The sequence below is a fragment of the Dama dama genome, chromosome 13 (assembly GCF_033118175.1).
Source record: "Dama dama isolate Ldn47 chromosome 13, ASM3311817v1, whole genome shotgun sequence".
NCBI lineage: Eukaryota > Metazoa > Chordata > Mammalia > Artiodactyla > Cervidae > Dama > Dama dama.
The window spans coordinates 34,544,627-34,559,183 of NC_083693.1; the positions used below are offsets into that span (position 1 = coordinate 34,544,627).

Below are 14,557 nucleotides of genomic sequence, written 5' to 3' on the forward strand. Positions count from 1 at the left end.
CTAGGGTATCCTGTTGGGTTGCCCCAGTGCCTCCAGGGACTCGGTAAGACACCTGAGCAGCAGAAACCTAGAGAATGGCTCTCTCTCTCTGGTACCTGAAGTGCATTTCAGTCTGAGCTAGAGAAGAGATTCAGGACAGAGGCCACTCCCCGCCCCTCGATCTTTTGGCCATGTTGTGTGCACATGTGTTTCCCAGGGAGAGGAACTGGCCAGCCTGACTGACCTCTTCAGCTCAGCATCTCAGAATGAGCTTTCTCCAACTCATGTTCATCTGCATAACCTAGTTGTAAGCTTGCCTGGTGGGGAGAAGCGGGGGTGCGTGGCATCACGTCACTCTGGAAGGCTGCAGGGGAAACCAAGTCCCTGTTTCTAGTTCCAGCCCGACCTCTGTCCTGAGGGCCCATCTAGCCAGTTGGACGTCCTCCCAGGGATGTCCTGGTTTGTTGCTCCTGGCCACACAGAGGTGCCCTGGTATAGTTCGGTAGTTAGATAGCCCTCCACCCATCCCCAACCCCCTGACATCGCAGCACCACTCTGACAACACCTTCCCTTCTCGCAGGCTTGAACCCATCTCTGTCCCCTCATGATGATGGCCTGGAGCAAGCTGTTGAACCCTTCTGAGCCCCAGTTTGCTCATCTGCAAAATGGGAACAGCAGAAGTAACTAAGAAGAATTAATATATACACAAAGCACTTAGAAAAGCATCTGGGGACGTCCCTGGTCCAGTGGCTAAGACTCTGTGCTCCCAATGCAGGCGGCCCAGATTCAATCTCTGGTGTGGGAACTAGATCCCACATGCCACAATTAAATTTCCCCTGTGACACAAGCAAGACCTGGAGCAACAAAATTAATTAATTAATTTTTAAAAAAGAAAGAAACATGTCTGGTTCATAGCAAATACTATATAATATTCCTCAACCAGCTGTCTATATGGACTTATCTTTTGCTGAGGCCTCAGTCTGTTCTGGCTGCTATGACAAAATCCTGCAGACTGAGTGGCGTGTAAACAACAGAAATGTATTTCTCACACTTCTGGAGGCTGGAACACCGAGACCAAGGTGCCCACAAGGACAAGTAAGGGCCTTTTGTCAGGTTGCAGACTTCCCACGGCGTCCTCACAGGGTGGAAGGGGCCAGGGAACTCTCTGGGGTCTCTCTGATAAGGATGCTAATTTCATTCATGAGGGCACAATGCTCATGACCAGTCTGGCCACAACTAGGAGCTCCAGTGGCACAATAGGTTAGCACATGGCACTTATACAGTAGAACAGGCAGAGCAATGCCAAGGTTGTGAGTTTGAGCCTCACTGGAGCATAACCCTTTTGGGCCTTCCTAGGTGGGTGAAAAAACATGATTGAGTGACTGAGCACACACACATGTAGACCCAAATAAATAAATAGATAAATACATGAACTTTTTTTTTGTTCTTTAAAAAAGAACACTGCCTCTTTCTACTCCAACTCCCTACCCCTGGGCTCATGTCCCTTCCAGTCTAAGGCCTTTGAGAATCAGCAGCATTTGCGGGATCAGGCCAAGAAGAAGTTCAGTTGGAAACGCATTCAGTTTCAATTGGAGTGGATTTCCATGGTCCACAAAGATTTGTGTATAAAGATGCCACGCGTAGCAAGGTTTTCCTGGCTAGTGGCAAGATTCAAACCACGGCTTGTCTGACTTGATCTTTAGACTCTACTGTATTGGCTTTCACGTGTTTATGGTGGTCATGACAGGCTTTTGAGTCTTTTTTTTTTAATTTTTGCCCACACCCTGCACCATGTGCTGATATCTGATCTGATAGAGAACCTGAAGAACTATGAACAGAGGTTTGTGACATAGTACAGGAGGCAGTGATCAAGATCATTCCCCAGAAAAAGAAATACAAAAAGGCAAAATGGTTGTCTGAGGAGGCCTTACAAATAGCTGAGAAAAGAAGAGAAGCTAAAGGCAAAGGAGAAAAGGAAAGACATACTCATTTGAATGCAGTTTCAAAGAATAGCAAGGAGAGATAAGAAAGCTTTCCTCAGCAATCAATGCAAAGAAATAGAGGACAACAATAGAATGGGAAAGACTAGAGATCTCTTCAAGAAAATTAGACATACCAAGGCAATATTTCATGCAAAGATGGGTTCAATAAGGACAGAAATGGTATGGACCTAACAGAAGCAGAAGATATTAAGAAGAGGTGGCAAGAATACACAGAAGAACTATACAAAAAGGTCTTCATGACCCAGATAACCACAATGGTGTGTTCACTCATCTAGAGCCAGACATCCTGGAATGAGAAGTCAAGTGGCCCTTAGGAAGCATCACTACAAACAAAGCTAGTGGAGGTGATGGAATTCCAGTTGAGCTATTTCAAATCCTAAAAGATGATGCTGTGAAAGTGCTGCACTCAATGTCAGCAACTCTGGAAAACTCAGCAGCGGCCACAGGACTCGAAAAGGTCAGTTTTCATTCCAATCCCAAAGAAAGGCAATCCCAAAGAATGTTCAAACTACCATACGATTGCACTCATCTCACACGCTAGTAAGGTAATGCTCAAAATTCTCCAAGCCAGGCTTCAAGAGTACATGAACCGTGAACTTCCAGATGTTCAAGCTGGATTTAGAAAAGGCAGAGGAATCAGAGATCAAACTGCCAACATCTGTTGGATCATCGAAAAGCAAGAGAATACCAGAAAAACACCTACTTCTGTTTTATTGACTATGCCAAAGCCTTTGACTGTGTAGATCACAACAAATTGCGGAAAATTCTGAAAGAGATGGGAATACCAGATGACCTTATCTGCCTCCTGAGAAACCTGTATGCAGGTCAAGAAGCAACAGTAGAACTGGACATGGAACAACAGACTGGTTCCAAATCAGGAAAGGAGAACATCAAGGCTGTATATCATCACCCTGCTTATTTAACTTATATGCAGAGTACATCATGAGACATGCTGGGTTGGATGAAGAACAAGCTGGAATCAAGGTTGCCGGGAGAAATATCAATAACCTCAGATATGCAGATGACACCACCAGATATGCAGATGCCACCCTGTGGCAGAAAGTGAAGAAGAACTAAAGAGCTTCTTGATGAAAGTGAAAGAGGAGAGTGAAAAAGTTGGCTTAAAGCTCAACATTCAGAAAACTAAGATCATGGCATCTGATCCCATCACTTCATGGCAAATAGATGGGGAAACAATGGAAACAGTGGCTGGCTTTGTTTTTTGGGGCTCCAAAATCACTGCAGAATGTGACTGCAGCCATGAAACTAAAAGATGCTTGCTCCTTGGAAGAAAAATTACGACCAACCTAGACAGCATAGTAAAAAGCAGAGACATTACTTTGCCAACAAAGATCCATCTAGTCAAAGCATGGTTTTTCCAGTAGTTATGTATGGATGTGAGAGTTGGACTATAAAAAAAGCTGGGAGGAAAAAAAAACCCTGAGCACCGAAGAATTGATGCTTTTGAACTGTGGTGTTGGAGAAGACTCTTGAGAGTCCCTTGGACTGCAAGGAGATCCAACCAGTCCATCCTAAAGGAAATCAGTCCTGAATAGTCATTGGAAGGACTGATGCTGAAGCTGAAACTTCAATACTTTGGCCAACTGATGTGAAGTACTGACTCATTGGAAAAGACACTAATGCTGGGAAAGATTGAAGGCAGGAGGAGAAGGGGACGACAGAGGATGAGAAAGTTGGATGGCCTCACCAACTCACTGAACACGAGTTTGAGCAAGCTCCTGTAGCTGGTGATGGACAGGGAAGCCTGGTGTGCTGTAGTCCATGGATAGGGTCACAATGAGTTGGACACGACTGAGTGATGGAAATGAACTACTCCATGTGCAACCTTAGTTCCCTCAGCAGGGATTGAACCCACACTCTCTGCATTGGAAGGTGGAGTCTTAACCATTGGACCACCAAGGAAGTCCCTGCTTCCTTAAGCAAACACTGGTTAGTCTGTTTCCAAAGCCCGGTCAGCACCAGACACGATTTCCCACTCTCCATCTCTTCCCATGTGCTTTCCTGTCTTGTGGCCCCTGATCAGCCTGGACACCCTACTTCCCCAAAGTGGACTCCACACCACTGTCTTGTGTGGGAGCTTTCCCAGCCTGAAATGGCCTGGCCAAACCATCTATGTGGCTCCTGTTGATTTCTTACTGGACTGGCATGAAATACTGACACCCGTGAAGCAGCTATGAAGCTCTGAACACATCACGCCACACTCTCTGCAGCAGAATCAGTTCCTGATCACCTGGTAAAGTGAGACGTCTCTCCATGAAGGCTCCCTTCTGGAAGTCCTGAGGACTTTCCTAAGGACTTTCCAGACATCTGTTAAGGGGAGAAGGATTTTAGAAGCTAATTTGTCTCACTGATTCACTGATGGGAGCTCTTTAAAAATACATCTGTTTATTGGCAGCACTTTGTACAAGATATAAAAATCAGTGGTAAATGTCACATTTAAGGGAAAATAAAACAAGCGTGTAAACGCTCAAGGAGCCCTTAATGACGGATGTTATTTTCTTTCTAGCAGCTAGCATCGTGATTCTGAAGTCAACCGGACATCCTGGGATGTAGGCAAGTCCGCAAGAGAAACCTGGCTTTCTGCTCCTTTTGGGTTGCCTCCTAACAGGCCCCTGGAAGACCAGCCCTAAGGGGGAAAGTGCTGGAATTCGGCCAGTACCAGCTGCTGTGTCAGAAAGACTTAGTGCTCATGCACTGTTCCCTGGTCGAGGTCTTGGAAGTGAGGGAGAATCATGGTACCTCTGCTTTAGAAATAAAGAAACTGGTTCCTTGGGTATCACACAGGTATGAACATATATAAACTACAACTCTGTTATTACCTTTAGTGACTTATAAGAAATTCACCTATAAGACAGTCTGACTCTTTGCGATCTTATGGACTGTAGCCCATCAGGCTCCTCTGTCTATGGAATTTTCCAGGCAAGAATACTGGAGTGTGTTGCCATTTCTTTCTCCGGGGAGTCTTCCTGACCCAGAGATCGGAACCGAGTCTCTTATGTCTCCTGCATTGGCAGGTATGTTCTTTACCACTAGCGCCACCTGGGAAGCCCTATAAGACAGTAAAGTGAAAGTCACTCAGTCATGTCCGACTCTTTGTGACCCCATGGACTATACAGCCCATGGAATTCTCCAGGCCAGAATACTGGAGTGGGTAGTCTTTACCTTTTCCAGGGGATTATTATTTAATAATAATTAAATATTATGATGATGAACTAATATGAATGGCTCAGCTGGTAAAGAATCTGCCTGCAATGTGGGAGACCTGGGTTCAATCCCTGGGTTGGGAAGATTCCCTGGAGAAGGGAAAGGCTACCCACTCCAGTATTCTGGCCTGGAGAATTCCACGGACTGCATAATCCATGGGGTTGCAAAGAGTTGGACACGACTGAGCAACTTATACTCTCACTTCTTTCAGAAGTTTATTGTAGCAGTGCTTACAAAACAAAGCTAGACATAAGCCCAGTGCCCACAGTAGGAAAATGCACTTTAAAAATTAGGGTAAAAAAAAAAAATTAGGGTAAAAACCATACAGCAAGATATTTTATAGCAATTTTACATTATGCTATTGAAATATGTACATGGCATAGAAAAATACCCACTACATGCTTTTCTAATAACTTCTATGGTTGTAGAAAATTTGAACACTATAGAAAAATTAATAATCTCAACCCTCAGAAGTAACAACTTCCCTCATTTTGCTGAATATTCTTCTAGTCTACTTTATACACATATAAACATATTCAGCTAGTATGCCTGTTTTACAGAAGGGGAAAGCGAGGCTCAGAGAAGCCTCCAATCCAAGCAGATCCCTCTGTGAACCTATGACGTGTGACATAGGTTGAGAAGACTTGGGGACACCCTGAAGAGAGACAGGGGCTGCATTATGACTGCATCACGGTCACTCCAAGTGACTGGCTCTGTTGAGAGGCAGGAGAGATGGATGGGTCCTGAAAGGAGCTTCACCGTGTTTTCAGGGGGCTTCCCTGGTGGTTCAGACAGTAAAGAATCCGTCTGCCAACCCAGGAGATGCAGGTTCGATCCCTGTGTAGGGTAGATCCCCTGGAGGAGGGCATGGCAACTCCAGTATTCCTGCCTGAGAAATCCCATGGACAGAAGAGCCTGGCAGGCTACAGTCCTTGGGGTCGCAAAGAATCAGACACAACTGAGCGAGTAGGCATGGGTGTTTTCAGGGATTTGGTGGCAAGTTTGAAACTGCAGAGGCTCCCTTGGGCCACCAGGGGCTCCTGTGAGCCTATGCAAGAATCTGTCAATAATAGAAGGTCTCAGGGCCGATACCCTGGGGCAGCGTAGGGCTGCCAAGCTATGGTCCGTCTGGCTGCTCCTCTCCAGAACAGCTCTGAATGGTCTGTTTTCTAAATCAGGCCTCATATTCCATTTCATGAGACAGTGCCAGATAGTGTCTACGTCCAAGGTCACAATAGCATCCTCTGGTAGACTTGGGCAAAAACACGTTACATTCAAGGACTTCCCAAGTGACTCATTGATAAAGAATCCGCCTGCCAATGCAGGAGACAGCACACACGGATGCTATGCTCGGGCTGCAGCGTGGCTATGAGTTTACTTTCGTTTTAAAGAATTGGCCACTGGGAGATTTTACATAAGATCTAGAATCTCTGTTTTTGGAAGATTGTCAGATCTGCTGCCCTGAGCCTATATTTCTGCCTTGCAATGTGTGCATGCATGCTCAGCTGTTCAGTCGAGTCTGACTCTTTGCAACCCCATGGACTATAGCCCACCACACTCCGCTGTCCGTGGGGATTCTCCAGGCAAGAATACTGGAGTGGGTAGCCATGCCTGCCTTCAAGGGATCTTCTCGACTCAGGGATCCAACCCAGGTCTCCTGAGGCTCCTGCACTGGCAGGTAGATTCTTAACTTGCAAACGTGTAGTCAGAACTAAGTTGCCAGTGTCCCCCACCTTTTTAAAAAATATATTTATTTATTTGGCTGCCTTGAGTCTTAATTGTGGCACGCGGAATCTTGACTGTGTCATGCGAGATCTTTCCTCACAGGCTCGGTTGTTGCCATGCTCATGCTTAGTTGCTCCGTGGAATAAGGGATCTTAGTTCTGTGATCAGGGATTGAACCCACGTCCCCTGTATTGCAAGGAAGATTCTAACCACTGGACCACCAGGGAAGTCCCCCATCAGTGTCTCCTTCAGACTGTTCCTGAGTCTCATTTTCCCACAGTCCTCACCACTACCTATCATCTTGGACCCAGCCTCCGTCAGTCATCACATCTCCTGCCAAACCTCTGGAGGTATTTGATTTTGCTCTTGAGGGGCACGTGTTGCTTAAAGAAGCAGACTGTGAGTTAGAACGTACAGACTTTTTTAAACATTTATTTTTAATTGCTTTACAATATTGTGTTGGCTTCTGCCATACATCAACATGGATCAGCCATAGTATACACATGTCCCCTTCCTCTTGAACCTCCCTCCCACCCCCAATCCCATCCGACCCCATCCCAACCCTCTAGGTCATCACAGAGCACCAGGTTAAGCTCCCTGTGTCCCTCATATAGCAAATGCCCACTGGCTATCTATTTTACATGTGGTAATACACATGTTTCCATGCTACTCTCTCCATACATCCCACCCTGTCCTTCCCCCACTGTGTCCACAAGCCTGCAGAACATGTAATCTTTGCTACACAGTGAAGTCAAGAGACTTAGGCTTGGCAAAGATTTCATTTGTGACCACATGAGCTGCAGCTTCCATCCACCAATCCTCCAGTTCCTTTCAGCCACCTCCTCTTCACTCCAGAAGGAGGCTGTGTAAAGTTCACTTGCCCATTTCCCTGGACAGGTGTGGGTCAGCATAGTCAGCAAGGCCTGGCTTCAGGAGGCTCCAGGGTCTCCTGTGTGGCCTGGTTATCAAGGGCTGCAGTAAGTGCTCCCAGCTTGGTAAATGCAAAGTTAGATCTCTCCAACATACGCTGGAGAATTTACATATGTGGCAGTAGCCATCCAGTGGGTTTTGTTCAATTGCCAAGTCATGTCTGACTCTTTGTGACCCCATGACCTGTAGCACACCAGGGTTCCCTGTCCCTCATCATGTCCCAGAATTTGCCCAAGTTCATGTGCATTGAATTGGTGATGCCATCCAACCATCCTATCCTCTGTTGCCCACTTTTCCTTTTGCCTACAGTCTTTCCTAGCATCAGTGTCTTTTCCAATGAGTCAGTTGTTCACATAAGGTGGCTAAAGTATTGGCCCTTCAGCTTCAGCATCAGTCCTTCCAATGAATATTTAAGGATGATTTCCTTTAGGATTGACTGATTTGATCTCTTTGCTGTCCAAGGGACTCTCAAGAGGCTTCTCCTGTACCACAGTTCAAAAATATCAATTCTTCGACGCTCAGCCTTCTTTAAGGTCCAGCTCTCACACGTACATGACTACTGGAAAGACCATATTCTTGGTTATACGGACCTTTGTCAGCAAAGTGATGTCTTTGCTTTTTAATACGCTGTCTAGGTTTGTCATAGCTTTCCTACCAAGAAGAAATCTAATTTCATGGCTACAGTCACCATTCACAATGATTTTAGAGCCTAAGAAGAGAAAAATATGTCACTGCTTCCACCTTTTCCCCTTCTATTTTCAATGAAGTGATGGGATCGGATGAGAATTCGATCTGAGCTTTAAGCTGGCTTTTTCACTCTCCTCATTCACCCTCATCAAGAGGCTCTTTAGTTCCTCTTCGCTTTCTGCCATTAAAATGGTATCATCTGCATATCTGAGGCTGTTGATATTTGTCCCAGCAACCCGATGGGTAGCAGACACTTTACCTTTACCACCCACGGAATTCCCTTGGTTCACTGTCACCTTGGCTTGTTCTCTGGGCCATGTCTCTGAAGCCCTAGAAGAGATGGCATGGGTGGCCATTGGATGGGTGAGTGAAGAGGAGTGGGCTGGGTGGGACCCTGCAATGGCAAAGTCTTCACAGGTCAGTGCCCAAGAGCTGCAGTAAATACTTTGGACAAGAGGCCAGGGATATTCTCTAGGGCCAGGCAGGCAGTGACATCTTAAGAGAATCTAGACTCAGTACTTCCCTGGTGGTCCAGTGGCTAAGACTTTGCACTCCTAATGCAGGGGACCCAGGTTCGATTCCTAGTCAGGGAACTAGATCCCAGGTGCTGCAACAACAACAACAGAAAGATCCTGCATGCCACAACAAAGATCAAAGATCCCTCATGCTGCAGCTAAGACCCAGTGCAGCCAAATAAATACATTTTAAAAATTAATAAAAAAGAGAATCTAGACTCTTTAGTGTCATTACTTGTTTTCCTTCCTTTCCTGCAAAATTCCAGATGCAAAAGCATCTCTCTCCTGCACCCCTGGGGTAAAGAATGCCTCCCAACTGGGAGCCCATGAGATGAGATGGGATGTAGATGTGGTTGTCTCAAACTGGGCTCTGCCGACTAGTGACCAGTGAGGAGGCCTGGGTGGGTCTCCGTGCTTCCTCACAAGAATGGGGTGGGTGACCCCCCTCTTTCAGAGCTGCCGGCTTACACAGAGCAGGAACATAGGAGAGCATCTTTGCACAAGCGTGAGTTATCAGCTCCCTCCCTGTGGAGAGCCACAGGTGCTGGAGGAGTCTGATACTCCGGACCATCTGGGTAGCGGGAGCAGCCCGGCTTTGAGGGAGCACATTGCCACACACTGTCCACCTTCTTGGTCCCCACATCCTTGCAGGGACTGCCACTCAGCACCTGGCTGAATTTCACATCCCAGTCATCAAGGGTGTGGGAAATGAGAAGATCAGTCCAGACCATTAATTATTAATTACCTTTCTCTGTTTAGAGTCCTTTAAAATGGCTTGTTCTCTGCAGAACACAAAGCAATCTTCTCATACCCTACTAATGCCTTCTCTTCTCTGAGACCAGCAAGCCAGAGTCAAGTGAACAGATGAGGCATGAGAATTTATGTGAAAAGACCCAAGCTCAGGACGGTGGGAGACGCACTGGTGAATAATGTGTCAAAATCAATAGACCCCACAGCCATCCTTTTATTATTCTTTTTTTAAGTATTTCTTTAAAAAATATTTAATTATTCTTATATTATTTATATTTTTTGGCCACTCAGCATGTGGAATCTGAGTTCCCTGACCAGGGATTGAACCTGCTGCGCTAAGTCTCTCAGTCATGTCCAACTCTTTGTGACCCCAAGGACTATAACCCGCCAGGTTCCTCTGTACATGGGGATTCTCCAGGCAAGAATACTGAATGGGTTCCTATTTTCTACTCCAGGGGATCTTCCCAACCCAGGGATCGAACTCAGGTCTCCTGCATTACAGGTGGATTCTTCACCAACTGAGCCACCAGAGAAGCCCGAATCTGCAGCCCCCTGCAATGGAAGCATGCAGTCCCAACCACTGACCCACCAGGAAAGTACCTCCTCTTTTTAATCCCAATAAACTGAACCACAGGGAGGGGCCTGACAAAAAGATGGTTGACTACGAGAGGTTGGGCTTGTAGCTGTCTGCTCCCCAGGTAAGAGGTGGGGCATATAGCCAGACCTTCCTCTCCCAGGAGGACATGCAGGATCTTAAGGGATCTCTATTTCAGGAAACATAAGGATCATGAGGGCTTCCCAGGTGGCGCTAGTGGTAAAGAACCCACCTGTCAGTGCAGGAGACACAAGAGACGCAGGTTCAACCCTTGGGTAGGGAGGAACCCCTGGAGGAGAGCATGGCAACCCACTCTAGTATTCTTGCCTGGAGAATCCCAATGGACAGAGGAGCCTGGTGGGCTACAGTCCATGGGGTTGCAAAAAGTCAGACATGACTGAGTGTGCATGCACACACACATAGATTGATATGGGAGCAATAGATTGAAATAGGACCTTGGTGATAAAGAAGTAAGGGTCAAAGACACAGTCATCTAAGACCTAAAAGCACGGGCTTTTTTTTTCAGCCACGGCCTCCACTGTTTGTCCTTTTGTGATTTTTCCAGGGCTGGGATAGAGGAGACTGAGGCCATGTCAGCCTGGACAGCAAAGCTTTGTATACAGGCAGTGCTGACAACCGGCTGTGTCATGACTTTAGTGGAAAGCAGGAAATTATAAGATGCCTTGAGTGATGTCCATTGTGGGAGTGAATGTGTCTCTCTGGGTCTAGAAGGAGAGAGAGGACGTTTGTGCTTCTGTCCAGACAGAATGAGCTGGGGCTTGGCGGGGTCCATGGTTTAAATCATGGCTCAGGTGGTAAAAAATCTGCCTGCAGCGAAGGAGTCACAGGGACACGGGTTCGAAATCTGGGTCTGGACGTTCCCCTGGAGGAGGAAATGGCAACCCACAGCACTTTCTAAGGAGCATTCTCAGAAATCAGAGAAATTGCTGAATAAGAAGACAGGTTTTAGAAGAATCAGAATCCACTGAGCATGTAGATTGATTAATGATAATGTCCTTGATCGCTTGGAGATGTGGCCACCGGGGAGAGGCAGGATTTTCGAAGCTGGGCTTGCTAAAGGTGCCCACATTTCTCCATTCTTTTATAGACACTGAGATGGATATTTTAACATTTTAACTGGGGCCCAGGGACGGGAGACACATGCTTTGATCTTCAGCAAACAATTCTGCCTTGTGGCTGACACCGATGGAGTCCAGGTCTCCTCCAGGGAGTTGAGTCCAGAATGTCTATTTGGCCAGTCCACTGGGCCACTGAACAGGAGCATCCCTCCTGAGCATCAGTTAATGAGAGAGGGGAGGGCTTCCCTTGTGGTCAAGTGGTTAAGAACCAGCCTCCCAATGCAGGAGACACACGTTCAATTCCTGGTCCAGGCAGATCCCACAGCCTTAGAGCAACTAAGCCCGCCTGCCTAGAGCCTGTGCTCCACAACCAGAGAAGCCATTGCAATAAAAAGCCTGCACACTGCAACGAAGAGTAACCCCCACTCTCTGCAACTGGAGAAAGCCCCCGTGTAGCAATAAAGACCCAGAACAGCCAAAAATAAATAAATCTTAAAAAAAAAATATCAGAGCTATCTTTAAAAACAATACGAGGAGCAGACTATTCCCAACAGAAGGGCCATCTTGGAAAGAATATTTTTATTTTTTTGGCCATTCTGTGAGGCATGCAGGATCTTAATTCCCCAACCAGGGATCAAACCCATACCCCCTGCACTGGAAGTGTGGATTCTTTTTTTTTTCATTAGTTGGAGGCTAATTACTTCACAACATTTCAGTGGGTTTTGTCATACATTGATATGAATCAGCCATAGAGTTACATGTATTCCCCATCCCAATCCCCTCTCCCACCTGCCTCTCCACCCGATTCCTCTGGGTCTTCCCAGTGCACCAGGCCCGAGCACTTGTCTCATGCATCCCACCTGGGCTGGTGATCTGTTTCACCATAGATGAAGTGTGGATTCTTAACCACTGGCTCACCAGGGAATTCCCAGGAGGGCTGTCTTGGAAGCTGAGCAACTGTTGTATTGACAGAGGTCTGGATTCAGGTCCACCCATGCCCTCTTGGGGCTTGGTACAGAGGCTGTTCCTCTGTATGGGCCTCACTGCTGTGCCAGCCTGGACCACACCCTCTCCAACGGGCCAAGTTCAAACATCATTCTCTCAGATGTTGTTATGAACTTAACTGTGTCCCCTGTTCCCCTCAATTCATAGGTTCAAGACCTTAACTCCCAAGATTTCAGAATGCGACTGTATTTGGAGATGTGGGCCTTTCAAGAGGTAACAAAGGTAAAAGGAAGCCATATGGGTGGACCCTAATTCAATATGACTGGCGTCTTTACAGGGCTTCCCAGGTGGCTCAGTGCTTAAGAATCTGCCTCAGTGTAGGAGACGAGGGTTTGATCCCTGAGTCAGGAAGATCCCTTGGAGTGGGAAATGGCAACCCACTCCAGTATTCTTGCCTGGGAAATCCCATGGAGAGAGGCGCCTGGCGGTCTATAGTCTATGGGGCTGCAAAGAGTCAGACACGACTAATCGCGCGCGTGCACACACACACACACAAAGGGTCCTTATTAAAAGAGGAGATTAGGACACAGACGCAGAGGGAAGATGAAATGAAGACCCAGGGAGAAGGCAGCTGTCTTCAAACAAAGGAGAGAAGCCTCAGAAGAAACCAGCCCTGCTGACACCTGGATCCCAGACTTCTCACGTCCAGCCTTGAGAAAAAATAAGTTCTTGTTATTTAAGCCCCACCCCCAACCTGTGGTACTTTATCATGACACACTAGGAAATTAACACAGATGTCCTGGTTGCACAAGAAACAACTGATTCAATGCAGGCAGCCCAAGGTGGGCACAGGTGACCTCCCCAAGGCACACAGGCAACACTGCATCGGTAGGATTGATAGGTTACCACCTAGAGCTGGCACTTCCATCTTAGCAAGTCTGGGGACATGTTGAGCTGTGAAGGGATAGGTTTTTGTCACTGTCCCCAGGGCTTATAGGAGGGGCCTAAGGAACGGTGAGGGGGCTGTCATCTTATTTCGTGTATGTGTGCTCAGTCACATCCGACTCTCGAGACCCTATGGACTGTAGCCCACTGGCTCCTCTGTTCACAGGATTCTCCAGGCAAGAATACTGGACTGGGTAGCCATCCCTCCTCCAGGGGATCTTTCCGACCCAGTGATCGAACCCTGTGTCTCTTTCATCTCCTGCACTGGCAGGCAGATTCTTTACCACTGCGCCACCTGGGAAGCCCTGTCATCTTACTGCTGTGTCTTAAAACTCCTCAGGGTCTTTTACCTGTCTACAGTGCCCAGTGCAATACCATTTTATGAGCCAACTCCAGGCAGTCGTTGAAGATTCTGAGGCCTCATTCTGGCTGCGTGGGAAAGGATGTCATGATTGATCAGCAATGTCTGCTCCGGGCAAGCAGAGGAGGCATGACAGACGTGTCCAATCTATCTGCAGCTTCTAGAACATAAGGAGCTCAACCTGAGTCATGGAGAAGTCAGTGTAGCCAAAGAGAGCTGGCTGTGATGATGAAGACCATGCACTTCCAGGACACCTGTTGGCTGTCAATGCCAAACATTAGATGACAAATAGATGTCACCTCTGGCCAACCTGTTATGTGCACCTGAGCATGAAAATTCATGTCCACATTCATGTTCATGGAAACAGCATCATATTTCAACTCCCGTGTCTGCCATGGACATGGACTGCAGGAGTGACTGCTTCTTGGATCTTGCTCAGTCTGCAGGGGAACCTCAGGGTTTCTTTGTGTCACGCTGTCCCAAGGCGGAGAACGAAATGCCATTTTGGAGTCTGTGGGGTTCTATAAGCCGAGGCATTAGGAGTTAGATTTTTTAGAGGAAGGGTCCAAACCCTTCCGGAGACTGGCTTCCCTCCCTGGGGCAGGCACACCACAGAGGGTGCAAGAGTGTGGCCCAGAACAGAAGGTCACCTCTTCCCAGAGTGGTAACATAAGTAGGATAAAATACTGAAAAACACTTTAAACTAGGTACTTCGTTGGTGGTCCAGTGGTTATGACTCCACCTTTCAATGTAGGGGACGTGGGTTCAATCCCTGGTCAGGGAACCAGGATCTCACATGCCAGGGGGCCAGTGAAGCC

At 47.1% G+C, this 14,557-nt stretch overlaps 1 non-coding gene across 1 annotated transcript; it reads left to right on the forward strand.

Moving 5' to 3' along the window:
* The first annotated feature begins 9,069 nt into the window (after nucleotides 1–9,069).
* On the forward strand, nucleotides 9,070–9,142 carry TRNAR-CCU (transfer RNA arginine (anticodon CCU)). The gene has a single exon. It is a non-coding gene; the product is annotated as a tRNA-Arg (tRNA).
* The last annotated feature ends 5,415 nt before the right edge of the window (nucleotides 9,143–14,557 follow it).